Source organism: Garra rufa, chromosome 1, assembly GCF_049309525.1.
Source record: "Garra rufa chromosome 1, GarRuf1.0, whole genome shotgun sequence".
Lineage (NCBI taxonomy): Eukaryota > Metazoa > Chordata > Actinopteri > Cypriniformes > Cyprinidae > Garra > Garra rufa.
The window spans coordinates 66,031,779-66,050,343 of record NC_133361.1 but is presented as its reverse complement, the minus strand read 5'-3'; the positions used below and the strand labels follow the sequence as shown (position 1 = coordinate 66,050,343).

General features: G+C 37.1%; 3 non-coding genes and 1 pseudogene across 3 annotated transcripts; 1 reads left to right on the top strand and 3 right to left on the bottom strand.

Annotated features, from left to right (window-relative positions):
* Positions 1 to 672: 672 nt before the first annotated feature.
* trnaw-cca (transfer RNA tryptophan (anticodon CCA)) lies at positions 673 to 744 on the bottom strand. The gene has a single exon. It is a non-coding gene; the product is annotated as a tRNA-Trp (tRNA).
* Positions 745 to 1,312: 568 nt separating this feature from the next.
* trnay-gua (transfer RNA tyrosine (anticodon GUA)) lies at positions 1,313 to 1,399 on the top strand. The gene is given in 2 exon segments: positions 1,313 to 1,349; positions 1,364 to 1,399. It is a non-coding gene; the product is annotated as a tRNA-Tyr (tRNA).
* Positions 1,400 to 1,917: 518 nt separating this feature from the next.
* trnaw-cca (transfer RNA tryptophan (anticodon CCA)) lies at positions 1,918 to 1,990 on the bottom strand. Its single transcript has one exon. It is a non-coding gene; the product is annotated as a tRNA-Trp (tRNA).
* Positions 1,991 to 3,320: 1,330 nt separating this feature from the next.
* Positions 3,321 to 18,565, bottom strand: part of LOC141318658 (uncharacterized) — a 530,387-nt pseudogene continuing 515,142 nt past the window's right edge.

Genomic DNA, 18,565 nt, shown 5'->3' with positions numbered 1-18,565 from the left:
AATAATAATAATAACAACAACACATTTTATCAACTAGTGTCAACTAGCCTATTAGCCTATATATGTAGCTCAAAAATTTGCATGCATGTTACAGTGCATAATAAACACCAAAATTATATGAAATTTTGTCTGGTAAACTTGATCATACCAGACATTTTGACCGACATTAACTTTTTTAGAGTGAACATTTGTGTGCTTTACTTTTAAGTATTTCATGACAATTATTATGTAAATGAATCTAATGAATAAATATTTTTAAAAAACAAAACATATCCAAGCTGTCATATCAGTTTTATGGTCATTCTAACACAATGAAAACGCTATTAATTAAGGGGCTTTTTTTTTTTAAGTGCATCACCGCAGGTGACCCCCTGCTCTGGGCTGTGTTTCCCAAAAGCATTGCAATCCTTAATACAACGTAGACGCATTGAAACCAATAGAGTTACAATCAACTTAGGGTTACGATGACTCTGGAAAACGCGGCCCTGCATATTTTGTCTGTCTCCTTTTTCTGACACACCCAGATGAGTTCATGGAGCTCTCTCCTAACGAGCTAATGATCTGAATCAGGTGTGTTTAATAAGGGAGACATACAGAGCGGTGGGATTGGAAACCACTGCAGCACACAACGACAGGACCTCTTTTCACATTAGAAGTCAACAAGAAATCACGTGACCCCGACGTGATTTGAACACGCAACCTTCTGATCTGGAGTCAGACGCGCTACCGTTGCGCCACGAGGTCCTGAACCCAGAGGTGATGTATTTTGCTTAACCCCCTTGACACAGAATGCAAATCAGTAAATATACGGTGCTCAAGGAACACTCTTGATGTTGGACTTCATACTCAGGAGATCAAAAACAGATCGTCTGACCTCAAGGTGATTTGGAGCCAGACACTCTACCGTTGCACTACAAGATAGCGGAAAAATTATTTAGTGTTTCATGCTAAAGCACTTTGATAAACTATGCAAATCCGCTAGTCTTTACACTCACAAAGTCAAGAACAGTTCGCTTGACCTCAACATAATTGGAACACGCAACCTCCCGATCCGGGGTCAGGCGCACTCTGTTTTCTCGGCCACGAGGTCGAGAAAACAAGTCGGCGTTCCTTGCTTAATTGCTTTGATTCAATTTGCAAATCAGTCACGGTAAAGGGCTGTAGACTTTATACTATGGATGTCAAGAAGAGATCAACTGATGTGATTGGAACATGCAACCGTCTGATCTGGATTCAGCCAAGCTACCGTTGTACCCCAAGACACCACAAACCTATCCGGTGTTTCCTGCTTAAGCCACCTTTTGTCATCCTGCCTTCGATAGCTCAGCTGGTAGAGCGGAGGACTGTAGATGATACATTGGCTATCCTTAGGTCGCTGGTTCGATTCCGGCTCGAAGGAGCTGGCTTTTGAATTCGGCACGTAGATGTTTCCACGATTTCTTCAGAGATTGCAGGGCAAGATATGAAAAAGTAACACATCAAGAGGCAGATCTGTCACAGTACACAATGACAGGAATGGTTAATACATGAGATCTCAGGCTTAATAAAAATAACAGGTCAAGATACAAATCTATCACAGTACACCGGTGGTTTTCAATCCTGATCCTGGTGACCCCCTGCTCTGGGCTGTGTTTCCCAAAAGCATTGCAATCCTTAATACAACGTAGACGCATTGAAACCAATAAAGTTACAATCAACTTAGGGTTACAATGACTCTGGAAAACGCAGCCCTGCATATTTTGTCTGTCTCCTTTTTCTGACACACCCAGATGAGTTCATGGAGCTCTCTCCTAACGAGCTAATGATCTGAATCAGGTGTTTTTAATAAGGGAGACATACAGAGCGGTGGGATTGGAAACCACTGCAGCACACAACGACAGGACCTCTTTTCACATTAGAAGTCAACAAGAAATCACGTGAAACCGACATGATTTGAACACGCAACCTTCTGATCTGGAGTCAGACGCGCTACCATTGCGCCACGAGGTCCTGAACCCAGAGGTGATGTATTTTGCTTAACCGCCTTGACACAGAATGCAAATCAGTAAATATACAGTGCTCAAGGAACACTCTTGATGTTGGACTTCATACTCAGGAGATCAAAAACAGATCGTCTGACCTCAAGGTGATTTGGGGCCAGACACTCTACCGTTGCACTACAAGATAGCGGAAAAATTATTTAGTGTTTCATGCTTAAGCACTTTGATAAACTATGCAAATCAGCTAGTCTTTACACTCACAAAGTCAAGAACAGATCGCTTGACCTCAACATAATTGGAACACGCAACCTCCCGATCCGGGGTCAGGTGCACTCTGTCGCGGCCACGAGGTCGAGAGAACAAGTCGGCGTTCCTTGCTTAATTGCTTTGATTCAATTTGCAAATCAGTCACGGTAAAGGGCTGTAGACTTTATACTATGGTTGTCAAGAAGAGATCAACTGATGTGATTGGAACATGCAACCGTCTGATCTGGATTCAGCCAAGCTACCGTTGTACCCCAAGACACCACAAACCTATCTGGTGTTTCCTGCTTAAGCCACCTTTTGTCACCCTGCTTTTGATAGCTCTCGAAGGAAAAAATAATAATTCGTGCTGACCTGTAGCTTTTTGTCTGAAGTTGACAAAAAAAACATCTAGAAAAATATATATTTATTTTTATTTTTTTTGTCACACTTCACTGTATTCATAATGTTGTTCATTTAATTTTATTTTTGTTTGTATTTTTCTCCCAGGCTTCGGATAGTGCTGGTGTGCTGGACAAAGTGGACAGCCTTGCGGAATATCTTGTGGAGCTCAGGAATCAGCCATCTCTGGCTCTCACCAACCATCAGGTCAGTTTCTCTTCTTGACCTGTCATATGTTAACACTACCACTTGTTTTGTTTTCTCATTTGCCATGTATTATATGCTCTCTCTGCTTAGGTGAGCAATATAGTTGGCAGAACCTGCTGGATTACAATAAGAAGAGAGTGGTGTTTGCTGCCAGACACCAGAGCAGGCTGGACACAGGTTCACTCCAGGAGTGGAGAGCGTGAAGAGGCATACATTCACCACCACTGCCCCACTTGCCCAGTGGCCAGATTGTTGTCGCCTGATAGAGACCATTTCAAGCCCTGTGCCTTCCATAAGAGTCCAAAAAAAAGGGGATAAAGTTTTATTTATGTGTATTGTTTTCTACTTTCTGTTCTTTTGCACTTGAATGCACTAGTGCCATGGACATTAAGACAGTTTTATTTAAAAGTATAGTTTTGTTTTCTGTTCTTTTTCACTTGCAAAAAATGCACAGGAGTCATGGACAATAGAAAGTATTATTAAGAGGTATTATTCATTTTCTGCACATGCAACATAACTATAAGAATAAAAATGTAAAAAAAAAAAAAAAAGAATAATGAATAATTGGCTATGACTGATTGAAAAATAAAAGTTTGGTCATGATTAAATAACTCCTTTTGTATGTCTTTGTTACAGTATCATTAAACGGTTATAGGCCCTTTTAAAAAATGTTGATAAATTTGGGGATTATTTAATAAATAAATTTACTATTTTTTTACTATGAGTTTTAGAACATAACTACAGCAGAAATATATTTAAAGTGCAAAAACTTTGAATAAAATATCAATAATCAGTAATATAAATCTAATAAAATATTATTTTTGTAATTTCAGAAATAATTTCATTCATTTGGACATCATTTATGTGATAATTACTGATAAATAAAACATTCAGTAAACACTTCAATGTATGGCAACACTGTAATATGAACTGGGAAGCTTGTGATCATCCTTACTCCCATATAAATGTACAGGAAAATAGAGAAAACATTTTTTTTTTCAGATAATTTATTGTAAATATACACTCCAAAAACATTGCTTTAAAGGACAAAGAGATAAAATTCCCTTTCATTTCTTTTCTCCTCATTTTTTCCTTTTGTCTCTCTCTTTCCTTTCTTTTTCTCTTTTCCCCCCTTCTTCCCCCTCCTTCCTTTTCTCCCCCCCCCCCCTTAACAGACTATTGTTCCCCAGCTTCTCTCCAGTGTGGACTCTCATGTGTCTGTTAAGGCTTCCTTTTCGATTAAAACTCTTTCCACACTGTTGGCAGGTAAAAGGGTTCTCCATGGTATGAATTTTCTGGTGGATTTTAAGGTTTCCACTTTCAGAAAAACTCTTTCCACACTGTTTGCATGTGTATGGCTTCTCTCCAGTGTGAACTCTCATGTGTCTGTTAAGGTGTCCTTTTAGAGTGAAACTCTTTCCACACTGTTGGCAGGTGTAAGGCTTCTCTCCAGTGTGAATTCTCATGTGTCTGTTAAGGTCTCCTTTTAGAGTGAAACTGTTTCCACACTGTTGGCAGGTAAAAGGGTTCTCCATGGTGTGTATTTTCTGGTGCATTTTAAGGTTTCGACTTAGAGCAAAACTTTTTCCACACTGTTTGCATGTGTATGGCTTTTCTTCAGTGTGAATTCTCATGTGCATGTTAAGGTGTCCTTTTAGCGTGAAACTCTTTCCACACTGTTTGCATGTGTAAGGCTTCTCTCCAGTGTGAATTCTTCCTTTTTGAGTGAAACTGTTTCCACACTGAACGCAAGCAAAACAACTCCTAGTTCCTGTAATTTGAGCTCTTTTTTGTTTAGAAGTTTTTTCAGACTCTAAAGAACAAAAAGATTTTTCTCCAGATACGAAATCATGAAGATTCTCAAACTGATATTTCTCTTCAGTTTCATTCAGTTCTTCTCTCTCATCTTTCAGTGCTGTTAGGTCTAAGGTGGAAAAACAAAGAAATAAAAGTTAACCCCAGTTTAATGACACAAAACAATTAATATCAACGCATGTAGATATGTAATGCATGTATGCTAGATCCTATACCAGGGTCTCCAAACCTGATCCTGCTCAGCCGGTACCCTACTGAGTTTAGGCTGGCCGTTATACAATTAATTAAAAAAAAGAAAAAAAAAAACCTGGAAAATCTAATGACAGAGTTTAGGATCTATATATATCTATAATCTATATATAGACTAATCTCAATGTTTCTGTACCATTTTTGTCTCCTAAGGAATAAAATTTAGAAACAAATTTAGAAAGAGACGAGGCAAAAAAAAAAAAAAAAAGAAAAGGGGATAAACTCCCCACTCAACCGTCAGATGAAAAAGGTCAGTGTCAAAGTTTATTTATCTAATTTAAATCACTTTTAAAAACAAGTGTTTACTAAAGTGCTGTACAAGCATACTAAATTTAAAGGTGCCATAGAATGCATTGAAACAATATTTTAAATTGTTCTCTGACATCTACATAGAAGGTATATGGCATAGGCAAGCGCAAAAATGAAGAATGAAATGGTTTGTTATTGCCTTATTTGGAAGGTTCATGAATATTAATGATCAGCTCTGTTCTGATTGGCTGTTTCATAGAGCTGCTCATCTCAATAGCTTGCACATGGAGGAAATATTTATTTAATTACGGAGCTCTAGCTGCTTTTAATATGCGGTTTGTTGAATCTGCCGTTTTGAATCTCCGACATTTTACTCTCACTATAGTGCATGATCGCATGTGCTCTGTGTAACGTTATACTGCAGCGACACAAAGACTTGCCACACAAGTTGATGCTTTAGTGATGCTCAGGATCTGTTAATCATTCGTCAACATCAGCGTAGTCATCTCTCTCCGTTTATGTGGTAAGAGAAATCTAACTGCAATGTAACAGTATGTACATCTGTACTGCAATGTAACAGGCTACCGCTAGCTTTAAGCTAACTGTGTCCCTTCAGTGGCTCGCCTTATTTTACTGGTTTACTGATGTTACTGATGATTGGGTGATGCAAATATTTGGGGCGTAACTATTAATGATCGGGAATATAGCGTAACAGTCGACAGGGGCGCCACTAAGGGGGGGGGGGGGGAGTTAGGACAATTCTAAGGGCCCACGCACTTTAGAGGCCCCCACAGATCTGCTTTAGTGTGGTAGGGGGGGCCCAAACTCATATTTTGTCATAGGGCCCAAAATTGACTGTGGCGCCCCTGACAGTCGGTGTTATGTTGGAATTGAGCTATTTTTCGGTGGTCTTTTGCAAACACTAGATTTATTTAAGAATCTGGTGTCAATATGGCGCCGTTGTATCTGGAACGCCGTCTTTCGCTCTCTCTGTCTCTGTTGTTTTTAGTGCTTATGTTTTTACTAACGTCTATTTTAACTACTACCTGTGAAACGGCGTTGGTGTATGACCGCTAAACACTTCTGAACATTCAAATGGCTTTTGAAACAGCTAGGACCGACACTTGAGCGTCACCTAGGATTGACGCTTGTGCGCCTTATCCCTCTCCGTGGCCCACTCATTCCTGCATTTTCCCTGCTTGCCAGTGTCGGCATCTTACTGACTTACCCTGGAAAAGGAAAGCAACGGAGGAAACGCGGAAAGCGAGGTGGAGTTGCAGCTCGTCTGAGATCTGTCGGGACTGGGATGATCCGCGGGTTACGTCTTCATTGGCGTTCGCTGGATGCATCGTATCGTTGGCTTCGACCAGTTGTCCCCAGCCTTGTTTCTCTGCGCTGTTTTCCTCCGCGTGTTCGTCGTGGTGGAGTAAATGAGTCTAACCTTCGACCGATTCGTAGATCCACACAACCCCAGGGAGAGTTGCCGTTTCATGTGGCTTTAATCAACGCACGCTCTCTGGTAAATAAGACTTTTATTTTAAATTACTTTTTTACTCTACATGCTCTGGATGCTTTATGTATCACCGAAACTTGGATTAAACCTGGTGATTTAAGTCCTTTCACCGAACTCCTGCCCCCGGGCTGTAGCTTTTTAAATTCCCCTCGGTTATCTGGCCGTGGTGGGGGCTTGGCTACAGTGTTCAAAAACTCGTATCTCTGCGGCCGACTATCAACTGGGCCTCATAACTGTTTGGAAGTTCTGCTGTTTCAACTTTCTCTAGTGAACCCTGTTGTTTTTGCCGTCATCTATCGACCACCCAATGTTAATAAGGATTTTCTTAATGAATTTGCTCAATTTCTGAGTGAAATTGTCATTAGTTATGACAGGATTTTAATACTGGGAGATTTTAACATCCATGTGTGTTGTGGCTCTAAACCACTTTCAAAGGATTTTCTTAGTTTACTTGATTCCTTTGATTTTGTGCAATGGGTGACTGGACCTACTCATGTTCAGGGACATACATCTCGTGGTCTGTCACTGACTACGTTTACATGGACACCAGTAATATAATTAATGACCTTATTCTGAATAAGACAATAATATGATTAAGCTGTTTACATGAGTTGCTTTTAGAATATTCCTTTCATGTTCCCGTTTTACATGTTATAGTACATAGGTCGATTAATGACACACATCATTGGGTCCACACGCGACACTATCAGTTCATCTTCCTTATAGACTTTTGGATGTTTGGGTTTTAATTTTACAAAAGCTTGAAGTGGCACTGGACATATGCAACAAATATTTTAGAATGTGTGAGTTAAAATTTGCCGTGGTCGCATTTGTGCGAGTGCGTGCTGTGCTGCTCCAAAGCGTCTGCTCCATACAGCGAGCGTTTCAGAGCCAGTCAGTTTTTAGGACAAAAAAAAGAACAAAAAAAAAAAAAAAACACACGCAAGCACAGTCACCGAAAGCCAGTTTAGTTTTACTTTTTTTGTTTGTTTTCATTTTGAAAACCCTGTTATCTTTGCCGTTTACCTCACATTACGCTTTGGAGGCTTTCTTTTATTATTTTTTTTATTAATTATTTTGATTGCTCAGTGTTTGCGCGCCCTGTAATAAATTGTTTAGTCGGCATATAACAGCATGTGATGGAGTCCATGCCTCGTCTTATTAGTTTTTGTTAATAAATGCTATATAAGCTAGTTTTAATTTATTTTTGTTATGCTGTTTAATTAAAAATAACAAATCCATCTTTTAAGAATTTGTTTTAATCTTAAAATTGATAGGTGTAGCCTTATATATGCAAGCAAAACCAAGATCATGAATTCGATAGTAAAAGTAAAAAGCATCCTAAGACATTCCAATAGCGGAAATCCCGTTCACAAAATTAAAATAAATACTTACAAATTATACTAATGAAAAAGGGGGTTGAATGTTAAAAACGTTTCCATAAAACTAAAAATTATGATAACAAACTAGGCTATTTATCAGCAATGAGCATTGATTAAGCCCATGTTGTAGCAAAATATAAATAAATAAAAATGAAACCAAAGCGCAACCAACTGAGAGCGTTATGCCGCGTTCCAGACAACCCGTTACCCGTGTTTTTCCAAACTTCTACCCGTGAAAGTGCACTGGAACGGCACTCAAACCCGTGAATTCCCACCCGTGAACTCGTACAAGATCGACGACGTACTCCCAGTTCCGAGTTCTGACGTGACATAGCCCGAGAAACAACAATAAAGCCTCTAGGGGTGCGGTGTTCAGTGGCACACGGTGGAAAAATTGAGTTTAGGACAATATAACGTTGCAATCAAATTATTAATACTATAAAAATAATAAATGCTTGGCGTGACTTGCCTGGAACGCTACAAAGTCCTGAGTCGTGGTTTGAACACGTGATTTACGAGCTCAAAAACCTGCCTGGAACGCAGCATTAGTGTGTATCCTGTCACAAAATGTGGCGAAAAGTCCTACACAAGGGGAATAGTCTGATTAAGGTGTGTATGTTTATGTCTTCCATAATGCGACTAAAATAGGAATACTCCACCTGTCTTAATTCGATTTGTGTTTACTCCGATTATGACTTTAGTCGGATTAAATTAATCAAAAATCTCAGTTTACATGGTTGCTTCTTAATCAGAGTATTGTCTTAATCGCGTTAAAATCGGAATATTGTTGTCCATGTAAACGTACTCACTGTTGGATATAAAGATCATGGACGCTGGTATATCTGACCATCTGCCTATACGGTTTTCTATGATGTTCGACGGAAATAATCCAAATCAATCATCACTGCTACGCTGGACTCGTATTTTTACGGATCGCTCAAGTGAAGAATTCTCCTCGAAATATGAACTATTAAGTGCTACCCAGGTTATGAACTCTCTCACCTGTTGCTGGGATGCCAATGAACATCTTAGTATTTTTAATAATAACTGTTCAAATATCTTAAATTCTATCGCACCACTAAGGGTGAGAAAACGTAAGCAAAATTCAGTACTTTGGCATAATGATACTATTCGTTCCCTTAGACAGGCTTGTAGAAAGGCAGAACGAAAGTGGAAAAAAGACAAATTACAAGTTTCATATGAAATCCTACGGGACTCTCTTTCTGCCTTTCAGCGAGCTGCTAAAGCAGCAAAGTGTAAATATTTCTCAGAGTTAATAACACAAAACAGCTATAAGCCAAATATTTTATTTTCTACTATCGAGACTGCACTTCATCCAAAAGTTAATCTTTTTCCTGAGGTATCTGTCACTCTATGTGAGAATTTTGCTGTTTATTTTAATGATAAGATTTCTGAAATAACAGCTACATTGTCAATGTCATCATACAAATTGGTTGACGCTCCATACTCTGGTTCTATTTGGTCTGAATTTGAGTCTGTGAACCTGAACACCTTGATTAGGACTATGTCTAGTTTGAAATCCACAATGTGTCCCCAGGATGTTATTCCACCACGCTTTCTCAGGCAGATTATTGACACTGTTGGCCCCGATCTGCTGTCTTTTATTAACAAGTGTCTCCAAACTGGGACTGTTCCCCATGATTTCAAACTTGCTACAGTGAGACCTAATCTTAAAAAAACAAATCTCGATTCCACACTGCTGTCTAACTTCCGTCCCATTTCAAATTTGCCTTTTTTTATCTAAAATCCTTGAGAAAGTTGCTTTAAACCAACTTCAGTCACATTTATCTTATAATTCTATTTATGAAAAGTTTCAGTCTGGTTTTAAATCTTGCCATAGCACGGAGTCAGCCCTCTTACGAGTTTTAAATGATGTCATGTTGACTACGGACTCTGGCCAGTTTACGGCTTTGGTTTTGTTAGACCTCAGCTCTGCCTTTGATCTGGTCAATCATAACGTTCTAATTTCGCGTCTTGAAACGTGCGTTGGTTTACGGGGCATAGTATTACAATGGTTTAGGTCATATCTTTCTGATAGGAGGTTTGTGGTCAATATTGGGCACCATTCCTCTTCTGAGATACAGTTAAGATCTGGTGTACCTCAGGGATCGATTCTGGGTCCAGCGTTGTTCTCTCTTTATCTGCTTCCATTAGGGTCTATCTTTAGTAAATATGGGGTCTCTTTCCATCTGAATGCAGATGACACTCAGATTTATATTCCTTTAAAGCGTGGAAATAAGAATGCCTTTAAGCCTATTCTGGATTGTATGGAGGAGCTAAAACTTTGGCTGGCAACAAACTTTTTGAGCCTCAACGAGAGTAAAACTGAATTCATAGTGTTTGGTCCTACTGATCAATGTACATGATTTCAAAAGTACATCTCTATCACCGTACAGTACCTCATGTGTCAGAAATCTGGGTGTTTTGTTTGACAGTAACCTCAAATTTGATAAGCAGATAAGTACAGTGCTTAAGTCTTGTTACCATATTCCATATTCCATATTCCATCAGTACCATATTCGTCTTCTTTCAAAAGTAAAGCCATTTCTATCTCTAAAGAAGCTTGAAATAGCTATGCACGCATTTGTAACATCTCGGCTTGACTACTGCAACTCTTTATATGTCGGTGTCTCTCAGTCTTGTGTCTCTCGTTGGCAGTTAGTCCAAAATGCAGCAGCCCGGCTTCTCACAGGAAAGCGCAAATACGAGAATATTACGCCGGTTTTAATTTCACTTCATTGGCTGCCAGTTAAATATAGAATTGATTACAAAATCCTAATGTTTGTTTTTAAATCTTTACATAGTCTGGCCCCACAGTACTTAACTGATTTGTTATAGCCTTACATTCCATCAAGATCACTCAGATCTACTAATTTTAATTTGTTGCAAGTGCCTAGGACAAGACTAAAAACCAGAGGTGACCGTGCCTTTTCTGTTGTTGGTCCAAAGTTATGGAACGATCTCCCGTTTCACATCAGAACTGCCCCAACCTTGTCTGTTTTTAAGTCCACTCTTAAAACCTATCTATTTTCCTTGGCGTTCAACATCCCTTGAACTATTGTTCTGTGTTTTTGGCCTTAGGAACCTCGCCTGTGTTTACATCTTGTGTGATATTATGTTTTATAATTTGTGTCTGTCTTACTGTGTATTTATTAATAGTGTTGTAAAGCACTTTGGTCAACCTCGGTTGTTTTTAAATTGTGCTCTATAAATAAAAACTGTATTGTATTGTATTGTATAAGAAGGAGGAAATGTTGGTGTTTGAGACTGATGGTATGTCATGTCCATGTACCGAACTGTTATTATTCAACGATGCCAAGGTAAACACAATTTTCCATTCTATGGCGCCTTTAAAACAATAAACACACACAGTGGTGTGGAAAAGTGTTGGCCCCCTTCCTGATTTTATTTATTTATTTGCATGTGTCACACTTTAATGTTTCAGATCATCAAACAAATTAAAATATTAATCAAAGATAACACAAGTAAACACAACATACAGTATCTGAATGAGGTTTTTTATTATGAAGGGAAATCCAAACCCACATGGCCCTGTTTGAAAAAGTGTTTGCCCCCTAAACTTACTAAATTTCTTTGGATCTCAAAATGTGTATCTTTTGAGGACCTTTTGGTCTACTTCATTCAGGCAGGTCCTATTTATGATTTCTTGATTGCGAACAGGTGTGGCAGTAATCAGGCCTGGGTGTGGCTAGAGAAAATGAACTCAGGTGTGATAAAACACAGTTATGTTTTAACACTTTTTCACACAGGGACATGTGGGATTGGATTTTGTCTTCCCTTCATTAAAAGAAACCTTCATTTAAAAACTGCATCTTGTGTTATCAGCTGTAACATAAATAAGCAAATCTGTGGTATTATTCACATTAAATTGATGGATGTAATTTAAGTTAAAGTTGTTTTTATATAAAAATAAGTATGATAAAAAAACTATGAAAGTATATTTGGGAATAAACTCATAAAATTACGATTTTAGCTTTAAGAAAAGTTTATTTATTTTATTTTTAGAATACAATATTAATAGTAGTTCAGACCGATGAGAATTAAACTGATGCCATAAAGACATTCCCCATTTGATCTTTTAGGTCTGGTCCACACTTATACATTTTCATTTGAAAACGCTTTTTTTTTCTTTCGTTCTCTCTCTGTTTTGGCCTTCTGTCCACACTGAGACGGCATTTTTATCAAGGAAAACTAATGTCATTAAATTGTTCACTCCAATGTTCCTGTTTTTAAACTAAAAGTGGCATTTTTCTTGTGAAAAGTACTTGCTTTATTTTACTTAAAGTCGGGATAGAATTAAACTGATGCCAAAGCTCAGCATTTTGTTCACGTACCCCTCCATCAGTTTGAGAACCACTGGTTTATACTGTTCTCATGTTAAAGTACAGCACCTTCTTTATAAATATGCCCTACTGCTCCACTCTGATGCTCCTGAACAGTGGTCATCTATTTATTTACTTAATTATATTAATATTTGAATTATTTTCTGTTTTATTGTCTTTAATTCAACTTGCTTTATGTTTACAGCTCTCTTTCTCCTATTTTGTGCTGTTTTTCTATATGTCCTACATTGTCTAAAACAACTATATATATATATATATATATATATATTTTTTTTTTTTTTTTTTTGGCAAATGAAATGATCTTACTAGAGGAAATTGCATGAAAAGTGTCATCTGGTCCGTTTGTATAGTCTCAGTGAGCTTTTCTGAGGTTTCAGGCATGCACAGTGAGGCAAATTTAACACTTTCTTACATTCAAGTGTGGACGAGAAACTTTTGGAAAACACCTGAAAACGCTAGTGTGGATGTGGATCATTTTAAAACAAAAAACGCTGTTTTCATTTGTATCCGGATTCATTTAGATGTAGCTTTAGCTACAGCTGTCTGTTTTATTTGCTTACAAATACTTTAAATGACCAAATGTAGTCAGCATGCAGTAGCCAAATGTGATTACTTACATTTCAAGGTTTGTGCAAATAACTTTAACATAAATAATTTTCTTAAAGTGTCTAAGTACCAGAAATCAATGGTTTTAATATTAGAAACAGATATTGGGTTTAATATTGCAGAAAAATATATAGGTTTTTTTAGGCTTATTTCTTATTATTGTTACAACTTAAATGCATGATGTCATAACACATGTTCAGTGTGAAAGCAGAATATTGAAGCCAACATTAGTATTTGCCATGTGATCTCAACACTTCTGTCAAATGTCTTAACATTTCTACACTTGTGTGACATTATTCATAATTCAGGGCTCTCAAGTCTCACGCATTCACCGTGAGACACGCATTTCAACCAGTTCACACGCTCTCACGCCACACCTTGTATTTCTCACGCTGAAAAGTAAGGGATAACTTGTCCCGCTATATGGTGTTTAGACATGTGCCGGTATTCGGTAATGCAATAAATGGCGGTAATGAATATGCACGATATTGTTATCGTGGGCACTTCAAAATACCGTGAAAAATAATAGATCAGAATTTATATTTATAGAACGCGCATTAGCTTATTTTCCATCAACCGCTTAAACAAACACGTGTATATGCTGCGCAAAACACGTGCGCACTCTGAATGTAAACAATCCCCACATGTAGAAGCACTGTGTGCATGCGGCGCAGTGCGCACTCTAGTCTAATGTAAACAATCCTCACATGGAGAAGAAGCATGGCGGAAGGAGGAACACTGCCGACGATTTATCCCCCTTCTAAAAGCAGGGCTGCCAACTCTACGCATTCAGCGTGAGACTCACGCAATTTACACTTCTCACACGCTCTCGCGCCACGCATCCATTTTCTCACACAGAGAAAAATCACGGAGCAAAGAGAACATGGAGACCGACAGACTACTAGATCAAAGCAGGTTACTTTTGATATGAAAACAATTCTCAGCTCTCAGGTTCTGTCCATTTTATTACGAAATTCAGACAATAAATACCGTTTTGGTGCTTGTAAATGTGACGTGACTGATCGCTGTAGCGCTTCAGTTCAAGTAAACCGATCATCTGTTACTTTTTATTTAAAGATACAGTACAACTTACCTACATAATATCAGCATTATTATAATTATAATTACACATAATTAACAGCATTATGTGAGATATATATTTTTTTTCTTGAGGAAAATTTATATGTAGGCTATCTACTGTAGCCTACCTAATTTTTATCCAAAGAGTCAATATTGAATCAAGATTGAAATCAAATCCCAAGAATTTAAATCGTGAAAATTGTGTAAAATTCTGTTTAGTTACCAAATGTTTTGACAATCACAATTACACCTATTGTAATGCAAGTTGTTTTTTTAATGCACGTTGTTCCCTCCCCCACCACCACTCCATCCATTTCTCCTGATCAATTAAAATATTGTGATAATACCGTATACCGTGATAAAAGCTCAATCAATTAATCGCAGCATGAAAATTTGATACCGGCACATGCCTAATGGTGTTAATGGACGAGGTGCAGGCTTTGCAGAGAGAAGTACTCCGCCAAGCTCATAGCTGTCTTGAGAGTTAAATGGCACCTACCAGCCAAAAAATTAGAATTTGCTGTTTTCTGGTATATTACGTGATCCCGCAACAATCACGTTTGTCACTAGGCAACGTAGACGCGCACACACGGGACAAGGCCAGCGGTGGAATCGTTGCGGGGCTGCCGCTTTCTCTCGCAGTGGAAGCATTTATCGGTGCGTTCACACTACAGCGTCAAATTTGCGCTCAGTGCTGCTGGCAACGCTACAACACCACTGCTTTGGGGTGTGTCAAATTTATATTTATTTTTATTTATATATTTTTTCCATTTTACGATTCCTAGACAAAATCACTTGCCTGTGATCAAAGATAGTGAGAACTGATGTTGGGGATTATAGCCAAATTTGTGCAAAATTATTAGTTCTTCAACAGCTTTAACTAATTGTGGGCCTGAAATTAAGGAAAAGACAAAATAATTGGTAAATCTGCTAAAAAAAGACAGACAAATTCATCCAAATAAAATAAATTGTTTTATATATTTCAAAACACAAATGTATCAACATTGTTGGGAAGGTTATTTTGGAAATAGGCTGTAATAGGCTACAGATTAAATTAAATTTCCCTATTTAAAATGTAATTTAAAAGTAGTGTAACTATTTCAATTGCTTTAGAGGTAATGTAACATTACATTTGATTACTAAATTTCTAAGGAATTTTTTCAACTGTTAATCCTTTTAAAAACTTTTTAAGCAGGCAGGTTTACCTTACAGTAGCACTCAACACTAATTACTGTCAATTTTACAAAATCCTTCATCACTTGAATTAAGATTATAATCATTTAATTTTTTAAAGCACAGCCACCACAAAAATCTTTAGCACCTCTGTTTAACTCCTGAAACATTGGTGTCTCTTATTTTAAAGCAGTCAATGCGATTTGGGAAATAAATCAATCAAAATATTTACATGTAACCCACTTTGTAATTGTAAACATTTTTAAAAGTAACTGTAATTTAACTGTATTTGTTATTTCTCAGTAACTGTAACAGATTAGTTAAATGTCATTTTTAATTAAATTACATAATTCAGTTACACGTAACTAATTACTCTAGCTCAAGTTCAAGCCCCTACCACTGTCATCAAGGCATCAAAGTGTGCAATAAACACTTGAAATACAAAATGACATTAGTAAGCTGAAATATGTACCCTCTCTCTTTCACAAACACACACACAGATTGACATACATGCTATGAGCAAGTTCTGCAATCCTCCTGTATGTTTACAGTATGTGCATTGAGCACTGCTGTTTAGTTTGCTCGTTTGGGGCCAAATTCTTTTTTTACTTTTGATACATATGCATATTTTTGAAATATTTAAAACATTTTATTTTTATGAATTTGACTTATCAGATCTACCAGTTGTTATATTTTTTATTTTGTGCTGGTTAATTATGAACAATAGATAGTTGAACTTTTACCAAAAACTGGAGAGAATTGCGTGGGGCAGAGGGGCCGCTGCTGCAAATATTTGAGTGGCTCCTCCCCTAACAGATAAAATCTCACTCCAAACTTTTTCCAAAACTTGAGAACCCTGATAATTCATATCTATTTCTGTAGTGAATTCATCTTAGAGAATAAAAACCAACCTGTTTGTTCCTCAGTATCTTCATGTTTGACTCTAAATGTTTCTTCAATCTTCATGTCTTCAATCTCCTCTTTAATAAACGCCATCTTTATAATAGTGTGTCACGTGGATCTCTGTTGATTCTCCAGGAGTTTTTCTGTGTGTTTGAACACTTTGTCCTGTTTAAGATGAGAATAATTAATAGAAAGAAAAATCAATGCAAACTAAATCTCTGGATGCGTCTCAATCAGCTTCTAGTTCAGTAGTCAGTGCACTAGTAAGACAGTCAGAGAGTTAATAGACATCAGTAGCCTATAACAATTTACAAAATATATACAAATTACACAGAAGGTTCATATTTAGGCAGGCTATTTTGATTTATATTTAGTATTCGATTATTTGTACATCATATCTAATATATTACACTTTCATGAAATCATTCTCGGTTGTGATTCACTCGTTTGTGTTTGTTGTTGTCGTTTGTAGTCCGCGTGCCGCTGAATCGAATCACTGAATCATTTCACAAATGATTTGATTCAAATGAATCGGATTCTCAGTTTCTCTCATCACTTCTTATCATCACACGATTGATTCATGATATAGAGAAATCAAACGTACCTTCTCTGTTACTACAGGCTAACGTCTTCAGAAACTCTAAAGCATTACAACGTTATATTTCATAATGATGATTTATTTTACATAGCTTGTAAAAAACGCTTTAATAGATGTCCATTGGTTTAAAAACTTCAAAACCACAAACCTTTCTTCAGATGAATCACAACAGATGAGGAGCGCGGCGCAGATTTATGACGTCACATCACCAGAGCAAAATAAAAGTCCCATTGGTGCACTTCTCTCTAGAATCACAAATATGTCATAGAAATGTTAAATATAGAATAGAATTTCATACTCATATGATGATGCTTTTCTAAAGTGACTAGCATCGTAAATCTATTAATATTATTCTCAATTTGTGTGTACATTTATAACACTTTGTTTTATGTTTTTATACCTATTCATTAAATTCACATAAAACTAGTTAATGTTGCTGTGTAACTGTTACAAAGAGGATGTGATGACAAATGGTCGATCACTCTTTTGACTATTGAAATCAATATCTTGTTATTTAGTTTGTTTGTGTAGTAATTTATTTATTCCTCTTTTGGAAAGTTACTGAAACACTGTCAGGGATTTTATTTTTCTTTTGCTATTGAGGCAAATGAGAACAAAAAAATAAATGTGTCGCAGTTTCTATTTACCACTACAAAGGTTTATTTATTGTGAATGACATATCATTTACATTTCCACAGATTATCTTTTTTTTAAATGTGCATAATCTGTGCTAAAATATGATTATAATATAAAAAGTTACATATTAAGATCTTAGTTTTCAGTTGCTGCAAATGTATTTACAAACAAAAGTCATTAATAACAGATCCACACTGAAAATGAACAAATCTTCTGTAAACTCAGTGCTATGAATAGACTTAAAACCTGACTGAAATTTTCCACCACAGAATTAGGCTGATAGTTATTTAAAACAGATATGTCTACGGAATAAATACTGCGAAAAACAAAAAAAAATTTTTAGCTTTAGAAGTGTGTGAATATGAATGTGAAATGATGGTTGGTAAGTGTCATCTTTTGTCTTTATTGGCTGTTGATGTTTCTGCCTCATTTCTTTAATTGGTGTCTTTGTTTCTGATCAATATCTGAGTTAAATATGAATGCAGAGGCTGAAGGTGAGACTTTCCCTGATCTCTGTGATAATGAGTCTATAGTTCTGCTGATTGGATTAGAGTCACTGAAAATCTGGACAAATTCCTGTAACTACTTACATCCTTTGCATATTTTATCTTCTAATGACGATCCTGAAATCTGTCTAAAACTCCAGTGATTGAGTGTTTTAGTCAGTCTGGATGACTGCAGCGACACACAGTAACATCTCAATCAAGAGTCTCCTGATCTTCTCTTCTGAGTTTACTACAGCTCTAACTGGATATTGCGGGTATTTTCTTTAACTTCACTGAAATCATAACACTAATATGACACAATTATACTTTTTAATGAATGCACTTCTAGAGATTGAGTTTCTATCTTGTATTTATTATCTGAACTGTTCACTGTTAAAAGTGAAGATGAGGAGTAAAAGCTGAATATGTTGACATGGTTTTTACCAATTAAAGATGCTGAAAAGTCATAATCAAGTTTACTAAAGGAATGGCAGAGAGGATCCCTGCTGAAAAAAAAACAGCTAAAACCAGCCTAGGCTGGTTGGCTGGTATTAGCTGGTTTAAGCTGGAAGTAGCTGGTTTTAGCTGGTGGTTTTCCAGCCTGACCAGCTAAGACCAGCCTGGCCAGGCTGGAAAAATGGCCAAAACCCCTCTAAAACC